Genomic DNA, 15,703 nt, shown 5'->3' with positions numbered 1-15,703 from the left:
AAAATGATGAAGATGGGTTAACTCCAGATGTAAGATATAAGATGTAAGATGTAGCTAGCAATATGCCTAAGTAATCGGCCAAGCAGTGATTTAATTAATATTTAGTTAATACAGTTTCTTTGTGGTTATTTTGAGAGTCTGGGCAGCTGGGAAATAAACAAATGGCCTCCTTACTTCACTATGTTCTCTCTCTCTCTCTCTCTCTCTCTCTCTCTCTCTCTCTCTCTTTCTCTCTCTCTCTCATCCGTCTCCAGTTTGAGAATCAGAGTAAGCTCTCAGTTACTCCTCCAGCACCACGAATGACTACTGCCATGCCACCTACCATTATGGTCATGAACTAAACTTGTGAAATTGCAAGCCCCCAGTAAACTCTTTTTTCAATAAGTTGATTCGGCCATGGTGTCTCCTCAGAGCAGTAAAAAAGTAATAATCCCGTGGAGGGGTAGGTAGGTAGGTAGGTAGGTACATATGCATGTTTATGTATATATGAATATGAAGTTCAGAGGACATTCTCAGAAGCTTCCTCCCTTTTAAAATCAATAAATTGGTTGATTAAAGCTCAATTTTACTGTAACTCACTGGTTTCTCAAGCTCAGTTGGCCAGCAAGTGGCAGGAATCTGCCTTGTCTCTGCTCCTTAGCTTTGGCATTATAAGTACACGCCAGTGCATCTGGTTTCTATATATAGGTTCTGGAAATAGAACGCGGGCCCTCATGCTTACGTAGCAAACTCTTTACTGACTTAGACATGTGTGGGTCTCTGTGACCACCACAGCCAGCAGAGTGGCAATCCGTGGGAGACAAGAAGATAGTTCAGTTCAACATGACTCCGTAGCCAGTGTTGGTTCAAACTTTAAGTCTGACCCCAAGGCATTTGTTTTAGACATATTTAAGCACAGCACAACTTGGTGGAAAGTATCCTGGTGATTAAAAAAAAAAAAAAGCAACTCAATCCCACGTGCACAGCCAAGCTTAAGACAAGACTACATCAAAAGTCTTTGTAAAGTGCATATGACATCTTCCATAAAGATGGGTTCTGCAGCCTACCTGAAATAAACAAGTTCATGATAAAGGTCTGGAAGAGGGTCCAGGGTGGTCATGGCCACACAGATCACACAAAACTCACCAGGCTGTCAATCATGCCCACACCCAGTTTTCTGAGAGGAAACATTTCTCCCTTTAAAGAGATGATCCTCTGTGTTTAACATCTCTGGTTTCCCTAGTGTTTATCTGGGAACACAAGAACCTCTGTGCCTCTCACATCTCCTCCTATGTTTTGAAAGAGAAAATTGTAGCTGTAATAGAGACCAAGATTGAATGCATTCCCTGTGTGGAGGCCAGAAAATATGAGGCTATTTCCACGTTGACCAAAGGTCAGAGAGTTGGCACTTGCCTCTAGTTCCTTCGAGGTTATTGTGCTTCTACCTCAAACAAAGGTCCCACCTAGAGAGTTCTGTTCTCGAAAGGTTATTATCAACAGGTGTGGCTAATATCCAGACTTTATACTCCCAGAGTAGAGAAGTAGACTCGTTCCTACCTCAAACAAAAGTCTAAGAATCCAGCTAAGTTCCAGTTCCCTTAAGGAGACACTTTGGATTCCACCCAGGGAGTGGTTTCCCTACAGATAGTTTTAGTCTAAGGCTTGAGTGTGGTTTGTTTTGTTCTAGCAACAGAATGTTTAACTGTGGGTGTAGCCCGCGACCTTCAACTGGTCTGTTCATTTCCTTGTATCATGTTAATGCAGTTTTTTATTTTAGTCCTACCTTTTGGGGCCAGGGGTATTTAAAGCAGTTAGAAAGTAAACGAATTTCAGTTACTCACCAGAATTTCCTCTTAATACTATTCTCTGTGTCTCCATTTTATTATTTTCATTTGCATCTTCTTATCCTTTGCTAATATATTTTGTAAATCTCTATGCCTCTACCCTGGCAAGAAGCATTTTTGTCAAGGCTGGTCCCCAGCATGCCTGCATGGCTAGTCTAACATAGGCAAGCATAAGAGAACTATAAGAAGAGCTAACTGAGGACAAAGAAAGGGGAAAGCCATCTACACCATAATGGCTATTCAAAGGTCATTTGAGAGATTTTGTTTATCTCTTTACACAGAACATTAATTTGACCATCCCTAGTATGAGACACATTATGGCACATTAGCAACACACACCAGTAAGTTTTTGACAACCAAGATTATGCTTGAGTAACAAATAATCTATAGTTGATCTATTTTGTAAAACTGTGGTTTTCAATTTGCCTATCTCTTGACTAATTTCTCCTAATACTTTTTTTTTTGCTGCAATACTAGTTTTACTAAATATAAGGGCCATTTTTGAAACCTCTTTTTATATTCCAGTAATCATTTCTGGGACTGGCTGAAATTACCTGACACGAGTGAGAAGGAAACATGGAACACACAACAAACCCACTTAGGAGTTTATTGGGGTCGGGGATGTGTACAGATCTGGTCAGTGTGCAAGAGAGAGAACTGAAGATGGCGTGTCCAGCTTTTAAAGGCTGCCTAGCACATGCACACAAGGGGCTCACGCATACCTTCAAAGGCTCACAGAGCTGCGTCATGTAACAGCTAAAGTGTATTTTTATCCCATTTATGAATTACAAAAATAGTGGAATTCCAAGGACCAACTGATGATTCTATATGTCCTACTTGCAGTTATTTATTTACTAGAAGTTGGACCAATTTCAATTTTCCCCCATGAAGTGTCCATTGATAAATCTATATTGAGCCATTTCTGCTATGAGGGAAACCCAAGTGTTAGGTGCTGGGCAGCCGTGGCATCCATGAGGCAGTGGAGCCCTGCCTGCCACTGCTTGGAACTCAGGTGTTGCACATCAGATGGGGCTCAGGCCACGCTCAGCAGGATCCCAGGCAGCTGAAAAGGCTGCAGGGCCAGAGGGCTCTGAATTCTGGTCACCTTGTGACCCCAAGCTGTGCCTGGCTCAGTGACTACAGGAAGGCTGGCGTAACCTTGAAGCCCACTCGGTCTGCCCTGCCGAGACCTGCCAAACTTTGTCCAGCAGAGACCATTCTTTATAATTCTCCTGCGAACGTCCAAGTAATACATTAGTGTAGTCCTGCCTACAAAATAATAGACAGGGGTTTTATCCTTTTACTTTACCTCCTATGTGCTTCCAACAATCAACATCTACGGTTCCTTGTTCAGGAAACCAATGTTAGATTTTACAGTCACTTGTACAAAGTTACAGAGCTGTTACTCTCTGAACATTTTGCTCCGCTGTGTCTTAGCAAACATCTTAATAGTTGTATGAAATGCTCTGCCTCAGAGGAACGAGAAGAGCCCTGCTATTTCCCTCACGTACAATCATGGTCCTCGGGTGAGAGGACCGGATTCCTACCCTCTGTTTCTATTTAAAGAAAGATTTTCTTCCTCTGAGAGCTAAGCCGCACTGACTAGTGGCTGCTAATTGTGGTGGTCCCTGTGACTACCACGGCCAGCAGAGTAACAATCCGTGTAGGACAATAATCTGTGTAAGTCAACATGACTCAGTAGCCAGTGGCGGCCCAAACTTCCAAATCTGGTCCCACGTAGTTTATTTTAGGCGTATTTAAGAACAGCACAGTTTGGTGAAAAAATTCTTGGTGGGAAAAAAATCCAATCCTGTGTGTACAACAAAGTTTAAGACATGACTACATCAAAACTTTTGGTAAAAAACATATGACGCCATCTATAAGGCGGGTTCTAGAGATTAACAGAAAAATAAGCTCATCATGAGGATGTGGGAGAGGACCCAGAATGGCTCCCCTAGGGCTTATCTAGGAGCACAAGAACCTCTGTGCCACAAAGCCGTTTTACCATCTTTTTTTTTTTAAGGCAAGGTTTCACTGTGTAGCTCTAAATAGTTGGAGATTTACTATGTAGGCCAGGTTAGCCACAAATTCGCAGAGATCTACTTGCTGCTTCCTCCCAACTGCTGTGATTAAAATACACACAGTTTGTTCCAGTGGTCACTCCAGGTGATAATACACACACACACACACACACACACACACACACACACACACGTGTGTAATTAAACACCTTGATAAATAGATGCAAGAGGGCTGTACTGCAGGGCAAAGCCCTGGAGTTCGCCACCCTCCCCACCCCTAGAGTTCACAGCCCTTTAGAATCTGTGCTCTCATTACTTCCAGTGGCCTCATGATGTCAACAGTGAACTTGGGTTGATGTCATGTAGATTATAAAAGGTTTTCTCTTCCAGAAGATAAGACTAGGCAAGAACAGGACAGTTTTTGCAACAATTTGTGAGTACAAGGCTCCATTAACCACTGGGGTTCTGGATGGTGTCGTTCGGCTCTGAGATAGCTCTCTGCTATGAGAAAAGCTCCATCCCAGCGTGATTTATTAAGGATGGGAAGACTAGGAACAGGGTTGGTTTTAGTCTATAAACTAGCTAGCAGCCAAAGGGATTCTGCCCCCGGATGTGCATGGCCTTTTCCGAGGAACACAGCTTCCAACTTCACAGGGCCTCCAGCACAGCTGGGATGGAATGAGGGACCACAGGTGTGGGAAACAGCTCTGGCAATTTGAACAGAAATGAATTTCATTGAAAATATTATAGTAGCTTGCCAAGTCACAGGGGAGATTAGAGAACCTGGTTTGTAAAAGCAGACAGTAACAAAATGCTTAGACACTTAGGTTTTCCAGCAAAATCAAGTCTGAACAGTGCTCAGCAAGAAGGCAGCTATTGTAGCTAAATGAAGACACCAGATGGCACATCCGAGACTGCTGGCACTGGAGGCTGGCATCCTCCTGGCGCTCTGCGATGCTGTTCTCCTTGTACACTAAAAGTTGTCTCTGCTTGTGCTACATCTGCAATTGATGCTCCACTGTCTGCACTTCTTCGGTTCATGAACTCCCCAGTGGCAGTGTAGAAAGGAGCTGCCAGTCACTGGCCGAGCTGGGTCGTGAGCATCTTTCAGTGGGAAGGGCTCTGCCTTCTATCAAGAGCTCTATGCCATGAATTCTCAACATAGGGATGGGACAAAAAATACTGCAGAACCAAACAACACCCCCTCCCATCAAATCCAAAGTATAGGGGTTCCAGAGTCCTGCCCATTCTACTTTACTAATAGAACACAAATCACCCAGTCTCCCCACTCCTGATGCCCCCTCTCTCTTCCAGTCCTACACCCTCCTGTACTGAGATCATCACAAAGCCTTCTGACTACTTCTGCCTCCCGCCATCTTCCACACTGGATAAGAACACCAGTTCTAACACATAAATCTGATCGAATCACCTAGTTAAAACCCTTCAGAGTCATTGCTGCTGTCACTGAGATAAATTCTAATCTTACTAAAGTGAATTAAAAGCTCACCTCATCTCTCATTGCCTAACTCCAGCTACTCACAAGCCATTTTCCCTCTGAGGGAATGAATCCGTGAACGAGAGAATGATATTTGGGAAAGCAAGCCGGGAGGACCCATGCTAGAATTCCTCGAAGGCCAGTAACAGAGTTGAAGGCAACAACAGAACCTGGAAAGCTAAGAAAAATATACCTAATTAGGGTCCCAACTCCAAATCTACTAGATCAAAGTTTAGAAGGCAGAAGTCAGGGTTCCCTGTTTTCACAAAGCCATCCAGTGGTTCTAAGCTCCAGCCAGGGATAGGGGAAGATACATTAATCTATTGCCCTATTTTACACGTGCAGGAGCCAAGGACCAAAGAGGTTAAATTCCCAAGGTACATGCATCTCATCTACTATTACAATGAAGCAGAAATTCAAGCAAACTTGGCACATTGAGTGCTATATCTACTCTTTATTGTGCCATATGGTAATTAGGCATAAATAGTGGGTAAGCTAGTCAGATGGAAGACTGTTATTATAGTTACAGAAATCAAATTATTGGAGGAGAAGGGTCGACCAGGGAAAAGGGAGCCACTGGGAAAGACTAGATGCTCCCCCCAGACACCACAGAGACTCCCAGGCTTGCTACCTGCATCCTCACAGATTCAACGTCAGGTGCATTTGCTATGGAGTTCCACAGTGGGAACTCTTGGCGGGAGGTTCTTCAAGGCAAGTCCTCAGAGAAGCATGGGGAATGGCCAATGCCTTCTGGCCCCTTCCTCTACAGACTGGGCAGGAACTATGAGAGAAGAGAAGGTAACCACTGTAGGCGTCAGGTCCTTTCATGCAGAGAATGAACTGGGGGTGGGATTTGCAGGAATCCCATTCTCTGCCTATGTCCAGCAGAAGCATCTCCTTGGTGTGATGGAATGGACTGTTGTTTTCTGGACACAGGCTCCAGGGCCATGTCACCCTGCATGACGGTCCATCTTCATTGTCAATGTGATTAGATTAAGAAACACCTAGGACATTAATGAGGCACATCTTTGAGTGTGTTTGTGCAGTCATCTCCAGAGAGGATTTATTGAGGGAGGAATACCTGCAGGACCATTGGCAGCACTATCCAGTGGGCTGGAGTCTCAGACTGAAACGGAAAAGAAGAAAAGTCACTTGAACATTCCTCTCTTCTCTGCTTCCTGACTTGCCCAGATGTGATCAAACTCCACAGCCTCCCACCACCACACCTTCCCTGGCATGGTGAATTGTATCCTCTTAAACTGTGAACCAGAAAGGATCTCCTCCATGAAGGTGTGTTTGCTAGGTTTTAAATCACATGCCAAGCATGATGACCCCATATCTATGCATCCAATACCTGTCGGTCTCTCAAGACACAACACACAGTTGCTTTGCATTTCCAGAAGGTTTTTCCTCATCTCGCCCATCCCAGTCTTTGGTCTCATATTCCTACCACTTGTCACAGGAGAAGTTAGGATGGGAAGAAGCCACCCTAACCATCATCCCAGCACCAGTCCAGCTCCTGGACTATTTGGGCTAAAAGGGAAGAGCATAGACGTCTAGTAGTCAAAGCTCCCTGTTCGTATTTCAGTCTCTCTTGGAGCTGGAGACCTGGCATTTTCTGCAACAGGAATCTAAGCTTTTCTTGTCGGTCTCATGGGCATTGCCCGGCTTTGGGAGGTGGAACACATTACCTGACGGAATGTCAGCTTCCTTTACTCTGAGATGAGTGCAGTTATTTTAGTTTGGAAAGTCCTGGTGGGGATTGTGTGTGTCCGTGCAGTGGAAAGAGCGTCTCGTCTGCAAAAGTGTCTCTAAGGAGGTTTGCCATTTCCATCCACCCTCTCAGGCAGGTGACTTAGTAGGAACTGTAGAGAGTAAACCTACTTTCATGGGTATGGCATTCTCATGGGGGACAGGTAAGGCTCCCCAAGTACAGAGATAACCATCCTTCCCCATTGTCCACAGCTCCTTGCCGAGTTCTACAAGCCTTTACTTTCCACTAAGCATCCCGCTTTCCTTGGCCACATCGACTGGAAGTCTAAGAACTCTCTGGGTTTCCTGAGCACTCCAAAAATCTTTAGTTGCCCCAACACAGAATTATTTGCTGAAATCTATGGCTCTTGAGTAGTTTAGGACCAGTTGCTGCCCAGACAGATAGCAGTGAAGAGCAACAGACCCAATGCATGGGTCCTGCTAAGGGGCTCTCAGTTTCATGTTAAGTGTGGTGGGAACTACAGCCATGAATTCTGAGCCCCTGCTACCCATGGGGCTCTGTGGGGATCTGTGGGACTCTGATGAGCTTCATGCGCTTCTGTGGGGCCCTGTGGAGCCCTGTGGGGCTCTGTGAGGGACTCTGTAGGGATTCTGTGGAGCCCTTTAGGACCAGTTCTAATAGATGCTCTTGCCTAGCTCAGACCCTCATTTTCACCAGCCTGTACTATTCCAATTGTACCCTCAATAGCCTCTTAGATCCAATTTCCCCAACCCCTAGAGAGGACTGTGCAGATGCACAAGACCCACCTGTCAGCCACACTGTGATGTGTGCGCCTCCTTGTTTGCTTCTGGGTAAGGTATCCAAGCTGCCAGTGAGTGCCTCACACTCATCATCAGCCACATCTCTCTCCACTTTTTACCCCTCCTTTCTCCTCCACAGCAATGCCTGACCATCCTGCAGCCCTTCCATTCAGTCTTTGCCTGTCTCTCCATCCTTGACCTGACTCTCACCCTACGAAAGAATTCTGGAAATCTTTCTCTCTAGCAAGTTCCAGATCAGAGTGTGGGGGTCCTAAAAATCCCTCTATGTAATCATCATACTTCACATTATACTGAAACTTATTTTAAAAGGTGGAGTTTTTTCTTTCTAATTAGAAAGGATGCCTCACTGTGTATCCCAGGCTCACTTAGAACTCATAATCCCCCTGCCCCTGTCTCCCAAGTGTAAGCATTACAGGTGTGCACCTTCATGCCTGGCTGCCTCTGTCTCCTAAATATAAGCATTACAGGTGTGCACCTCCACACCTGGCTGCCTCTGTCTCCTAAATATAAGCATTACAGGTGTGCACCTCCATACCTGACTGCCTCTGTCTCCCAAGTGTAAGCATTACAGGTGTGCACCTCCATACCTGGCTCTGGAAAGGACTTTCTTCTCCATCTTTAGTTTCTCGCTGTCTAGTATGGAGCTTCGGAAGAAAATACTTAGTTATATTGAGCTGAATTTATCTGCTGAAGTCTGTGAATCCTGCCCAAAAGTCCACACGGCTGTGGCTCACTCACTAGACAGACCATCTGAATCCCTCCAAGCTGGACCGCCCTGTGCCTCTGCTCACACCCGTCTTGATGCCTTTTGCTCAGTTCTCCAAGCACAATCTCTCTGTCAGACTAGCCAGCTACCCATCCATCACAAACCCTTACCCCTATGTTCTGCTTGCTTGACATCAGGTGACCTTTATTACCACAGAAACTTTTTTCCTCTTTCCAGATCTCTACCAACCATGACATAAATCAGTAAAACTCAAACTAGGAAATGTGGGTAACAGGTTGAAGTGTCATCTAATTCTGGATTGGAAGGGGCTGCAAGGAAGAAAATCCTGTAACCTGGAGGTCTCTCATCTGCCCTTCCAAGTCTCATCTCTCTTCTTCACCTCATGCCCAGCGTGGGTTGCATCAAGGATGCTGCTCTCCGCCTTCTAGGACTCTGCCTGGGATATTGGAAGGGGACCAAGAGAAGAGGGTCAATCATTCCTGGGAGCTAGCTAGGCTCACTCCTCTATGGTGGGATTTTCATGGCTCTCATGTTCCCATCTCTCCTCCCACCCTCTCTTCTTCCCTGGCAGTAACTGCTTCCTGTCAATCTCGTTGGCCCCTTCAAATTACAATGGAGTCCCATTGCCACTAGCCCCACAAAGCTACATTATACCTTCTGATTCTTCTACATGCTGCTTACACATTTATAGTAATCTTTCTTACTAAAGTCTTCTCAGATGATCCCATTTGAGTTTGCCATCTGATTCCTGTTGGGGGTCTGAAAGGTAGAACAGAAAGCTCGGAGTGAAAATCAAGGTACAAAGACAGGGGTTTCTTTCGATCAAGAAGTCAGGGAGCTTAGGCATAAGTATGAGAACCAAGGTCAAGATCTCACACAACCAAACAAGGCTAGACATATTGGTGTGCTGAAAAGTGTACAACGGAGGTCCACTCACTCAGACAGTTTGAAGATGGAAGTAGATTTTTTAAAATTTATTTGTTTATTTTGGCTAATTTTGCTTCATGTTTGGTAAGAATTGCTGGGTGCTAGTGGTACACGCCTTTAATCCCAGCATCCAGGAGACAGAACTAGGCAGATCTCTGTGAATTCAAGGCCAGCCCAGTCTATAAGAACTAGTTTCAGTACAGTCCCAAAGTCACAGAGAAACCCTGTCTTCAAAAGCAAAAATAAAAAAAAAAATCTTCATTATGATCACTTTTTTTTTGTTTTGCTTTGTTTTAGTTCGATTTGATTTTTGAGACAGATTTCTCTGTGTATCCCTGGCTGGCCTGGAACTCCTCTGAAGACCTGACTGGCCTAGAACTCAGAGATCCACCTCTGCCTCCCAAGTGCTTGGGTTAAAAACATGCACCACCATCCTGCTCCATTATGATTACCTTTGGTGGGTCTCGCTGCCCAACCCTCCAGTACATGCTAAGGTAGAGTCTCTCCTTCTCTCCCTCACCTTGGCAGTACCACGTGGCCTGGGATAAATGTGGTGATATTTTGTTTGTGTTTTAACAAATAAAGCTTGCCTGAAGATCAGAGTGCAGAACTAACCACACTAGTTAGCCATAGAGGCCAGGCAGTGGTGGCACACACCTTAACACCAGCATGCAGGAGACAGAAGCTGATGGATCTCTGAGAGTTCAAGGCCACCCTGGGCTACACGAGATTGAACCAGTCTAAAAGAGAATCAGAGCTCACACCTTTGATCCCAGCACTTGGGGTCACAGGCCTTTAATCCCAGCACTAGGGAGGTGGAGACGGGAGTGATATGGCTGGGTGGAGAGAGGAATATAAAGCAGGAGGAGACAGGAGTTCAGCGCATTCAGTCTGAGGATTCATGGAAACAGGATCTTGCCCATTTTGGTCTGAGGATTCAGTGGAGGTAACAGGTCTCTCTAGTGGCCAGCTCCTTTACTTCTTGGTCTTTCAGCATTTACCCCGATATCTGACTCTGAGGTGTTATTATTAAGACCAATTAGAATTCACACTACAGATGAACAAATGGATGCTTATATTTCTACTTTTCCCCTGGAGCCAGTGACCCAACAATGAAGAACATTAGGAGTACAGTACAGCATGATTGGGGTACCCTGCAAGATATAGTGGCATCTTAGACTGCCCCTGAAAAAAGACATATGTGTCCTCTTCTCTGACAGCAGCTTTGGTGCCTGATCAGCTTCATGCCAAGGTCTCTGTTCTGAGAGTCATTGTACCTTTTCAGTCAAGTGTTTCACCTGTTGAAGCTAGCTGGCATCAAACCCCAGGGTCCATAAGCAAGGACTCTGACTTGTATACCAACACCAGGTTCTCTGGAAAGGAATCCTGGGAAGGAACCCCATGGGCCAGGCTGCCTTTATCCAAAGTCACTCTTTAGGTCCAGCAGCATCCTAAGTTAATGTGCAGCCAAGGGCACTTGAACCCTTTGATTTATGCCAGGAGACTCCTCCCAGGTTACTTCATTCAGCTACATCAGTGTCCTGAGCCCAACTGTGTCACACTGCAGTAACCACTCACCTACCCTCTCAGTCCACGGGGCCTTTGTACAAATCAGAGGGCCCTCAAGGCATGAAGGCATGGAGGTTTGCCCTGAGTGCTGCTCAGATTAAACCTTGTCAACGTGGACAGACGTAAGACATAATTCAGGTGCACAGCTGGGAGAGAGTCTAAGAAATGGCCCTGGGGTATTATTCAGCTTCGTGTGCTCTGGAAAATCTCTCCATACACTATGAAAGGGAAGAGGATATCCAGCATCATCCAGCATCTGCACTGAACAGCCAGCTACAGTTGAAGACTGGAGTTGGCTTCAGATGACCAAGATGACTGAGACAGCCTGACACTGCCTGCTTCTTTCTTTTTCATGTAGGAAGGTGTCTTAGTCAATGTTCTGTTGCTATGAAGAGACCATGACCATGGCAACTCTTATAAAGGAAAGCATTTAATTTAATACGTTCAGAGGTTTAGTCCCTTATCAGCATGGAAAGAAGCATGGTGGCACACAGGCAGACATAGGGCTGAAAAGGGGAGCTGAGCGGTCTACATCTGGATCCAGGCAGGAGGGAGAGAGACACTGTGCCTGGCTCAGGCTTTTAAAACCTCAAAGCCCCTCCCCAGTGGCATACTTCCTCCAACAAGGCCACACCTACTCCAATAAAACTACACCTCCTAATCCTTCTAAACACCACTCTCTGATGACTAAGCATTCAAATATATGAGCCTGTGGGGACCATTCTTATTCCACCACCACAGGAGGGGTACTGGACCCTTGAATTATGTTCAGCTTCTACCCCATCAGTTTCAGAACCATCTCGGATTGATTTAGGATGGGGTAACTGTTCTGATGAATCACTCCCCTGGAGCCTCCATTCTAGATGGACAGTTGGGCAGGCATGCTGAGTTCAGCGAGAAACTCCTTGTCTCATTATCAGGCAGTTAGTATATGAGATGGTCTGGTGTAAATGTTTTTCTTATTGGAGACAATCAGGATCAAAGGACTGTTAGGTGTTCTCTATCAGAAGCTGGAAGTATGAGGTTCTATAGAGAGAATCATGTTGCTGGGTCGGGAGCAGAAATGAGTGTGGAAGGCAGTCGGGATGAGTCAAGGACCATGAGCAAGGATGAGTAAGTGACATTGCAGAGAAATCTAAAATTATGAACGAGGGGGAGACGAGAGTGGAGCAAGAGAATTATTCCACGTCTGGGACATAGAAAAACACCAAAAAGCAGATGTGTAGTGGAGAGAGGACTTTAGTAAAGATCTAGAGCCAAGTAGGTTTGGTTGAGGCTCCTTGTGAGGCCAGGTTGGAAAACCTCCCTGGAATCCTTGAGGCCTGGCCTTGTGGTTGAGATCTCTAATCACTAAGTGCTGTGTTCTTCCTCTCAGCCTTCCCTCCCTTATCCCATACACATGCACACTTACTCGATAGGACCAAAGAAGACTTCAGTCCTTTTCTCAAAAAGGCCTAACAACCCTTCAACCCTAGGCTGACCCCTACTTCTGAACAGCGGCTTCCTTCCTTCTCCCCAGCACCCAAGCCCTCCTCTGGTGCAGAGGTAAGATCCTTGACTTGTTAGCACTGCCAACTGGGGGCTCTTTCTGAGACAATCCCAATTCTGTCAATTTGAAGCCAAGACCGCAGTAAGGTAAATGAAACAGGAAACCACTAAAGCTCAAGGGAGATTTTCAATGGTTTGTTTAATTATATATTTAATTATATAAGTATTCATATACAAAGAGACCTAAGTCAGTGAGAGGGTGGCTGCTGCCCTGAGCATCCTTCCCCACCCCCAGGTGTCCCTCTGGGTCTTCCGGATTCCTGCTTCTTCTCCAGATGGCCAGGGCCCCCCACGCTGCTCACAACTCCTCGCCTTCCTTTCTTGTTGTGAGCAGCTCTTCTCTCCCCCTAGATCAATAAAGAAGTTGATATTTTACAACTGTAGAAAACTGAGGGAAAATCAAACACAGCCCAAATGGAAAAATAATGAAATGAAAACTAATGAAAAGGCCAAGCAAGGCCCACTCTGTTTGTCTAGTACACAGTCTCTATCCCAGGGCTCCTGGGGCTCCTGCCTAGGTCACTCAAGGTTTAGTTTCTGTGCCCAGGTGGGGCCTAGCCTCAGAATTCTCAGCATCATCCTCTAGAATAGAGTTACTGTTTTATTCCATGGGGCCTCTCTCCTCACCGTTGCCAGACTGCTCTTTGGTACACATCTAGCTGCCACCAGTGTCTGGCCCCGGGCCTTCAACTGTCATAGCTCCCCTGGAATCCGGGTGACTAGAACATTCCTGAAGGTCTTTCTCCTACAGAAGTGTTTCTACACTTCTACCTTGAGAAATCTACACTTGGCCTTGAGCCAAGTCTGAACTTAATGACATCTCCATGAGAGAAGCTAGCACTCACACTGGAAATGACTTTTCAGGCTCTCTGGTTGTTGTAGAAAATTATTTTCAGATGTGTTACATTTCTTTGTACTGTGGACATTCGCTTAATGACGCAAAGGTGTGTTGCATTCTTTTACGTTGCAACTGTTTAACTCTGTGAAGATGTGTTACTTTGCCTGTCTAAAACACCTGATTGGCTTAATGAAGAGCTGAAAGGCCAATAGCAAAGCAGGAGAGAGAAACAGGACGGGGCTGGCAGACACAGAGAATAAATAGAAGGAGACCATTAGAAAGGAGAAGGAACAAGGAAAGAAGGAGGAGAACTCCAGGGGCCAGTCACCCAGCTACACAGCGAGCCATGGAGTAAGAAGAAAGGTTTACAGAAATAGAGAAAAAGTCCAGAGGTAAAAGATAAATGGGTTAATTTAAGGAAAGCTGGAAGTGACTCAGTGGATCCTGCAAGTGACTCTCAGCCAGGTCGCAGAATGAAACAAAGAGTGAGAGGGAGCTAAGTGGCCGCAGTGACACCAGTCAGAGGACCCTCTGGCGATCCTGGTGGTGAAGCAGGAGGGGATGAGCCCCTGCCCAACACCCCAACACCCCAGCTGCTAGTGAGCCCCTCCCACAGCTGAGCCTGGCTGCACCAGTCATTGCAGGAGTCAAGCCCTGGGAGCAAGCCAGTTCCTAGCCAATAAGAAAAGCAACTCATCAGGGAGAAGAAGCAAGTCTCCACGGACTAGGAGAAGCGGAGTCACCACTACTCCATGGTCAAAGTGAAAAGCAGGAACTTGAGGACCATCCTCGGGGAGGTCGAGAGGATTGCCATCACAAGGAGCCATCAGAACAAGAACAAAGGCGAGCTTGTAGAAACAGTGAGCAAGACCGGCACCGGGGCCATTCCTACCAAAGGAGGAGCTCTGACGAGAGGCCGTTCAGTGGTCAGGGTCAGGATCAAGACAGCCAGATCTGCAGGCTCAGGAAGAAGAGAGGGACTTCATAATGCCAGGCGCCGGGAGCAGGGCCTATAGGTCAAAGGTGCTGGTGGTGAGGCTCAGGAGGCTCGCCCTGCTGGTAACAAAAGTAAAGAGGTACCTGTTAAAGAGAAACCAAGCTTTGAATTTTCTGGGGGCACTTCTTGAGGACACCAATACCTTTTGGGGTGTGATTATTAAGTACAGCGAGACCTCAGAAGCCCAAATCCCCCCAAACACGAGGATGATGAGGTACTTTCGGTCATGTACTTTCCATAGGCAGAGTGCTTACCTTCTGGGTTGAGATCGCCCCAACTCCACCATTCCCACCAACCATCCCTCTTGTTCAAAGCAGCATGCCGTCTTCCAGTACTGGCTTGTGGAGTACACGTGTGCTGACCACACAATTGGTCGGAGGGTGATGCCCTATATCATTGACTTGGTTCAGGCAATGGAACCTTCTTGAACAACAAGCATATTGAGCCACAGAGATACTATGAACTGAAAGAAAAAGATGTCCTAAATTTGTGTTCAATTGCAGAGAATATGTCTTGCTCCATGAGTCTTCAGTCACCTCTGAACTAGACAGGAAGGGAGATGAGGAGGAAGAGGAGGAGGGAATGGTATCTGACAGCCTGGAACTGAGAAGTACCCACCATACACGCCATTAGAAACTGTTCCTGCTGGAAGCCATGGGGTTGACTCTCCAGCACCCCCTCTCACCTTGTCTTTCCTCTTAATAAATAAATAAATAAAAATTAAAAATTAAATAAAGCTGGCTAGAAATAAGCTTAGATAAGGCCTGGCATTCATAAATAAGAATATGCCTCCATGTGATTTATTTGGGGAATTAGGTGGCAGGTCCCCCAAAAGAGACAGAGTAAAGAGTTAAAAAAAAAAAAAAAAGAACATTGGCAGATTTTTATCCCATCGAGTCCCCACGTTCCTTAACAGTTCACTGATAGTGAAACATCTTTGGGAATCACTTGAAGAGGAAGGAGCAAGATCCTAAACTTGTGCAAACTCAGGACTCTGTGCTTTCAGACCCTTTTTGTGGGGCCTCTAAGTCAGTGATAGCAAAGAAATTTCATCGTGAATATCAGTCGTGATTAGCTGCCTGAAATGATAGGTCAAGAAGCGGTAAGCCACATCTGGACTCAGTGGCAGAAAGTGGGTGATACGTTAGATGTATCTGGTTGTAAGCGAGCTCCAGAGAGCGGCGGGCGGGCTACATATGTGCCCTGCATTTACCACCCATGGG

The 15,703-nt window shown here is 45.9% G+C and overlaps 1 pseudogene; it reads left to right on the top strand.

Annotated features, from left to right (window-relative positions):
- The first annotated feature begins 12,160 nt into the window (after positions 1–12,160).
- Positions 12,161–15,113, top strand: LOC125388728 (smad nuclear-interacting protein 1-like; annotated as a pseudogene).
- The last annotated feature ends 590 nt before the right edge of the window (positions 15,114–15,703 follow it).

Source organism: Myodes glareolus, chromosome 4, assembly GCF_982192425.1.
Source record: "Myodes glareolus chromosome 4, mMyoGla1.1, whole genome shotgun sequence".
NCBI classification, from domain to species: Eukaryota; Metazoa; Chordata; class Mammalia; order Rodentia; family Cricetidae; genus Myodes; species Myodes glareolus.
Note: the sequence above shows the minus strand (reverse complement) of the source record. Positions and strands in the feature narration are given on the sequence as shown.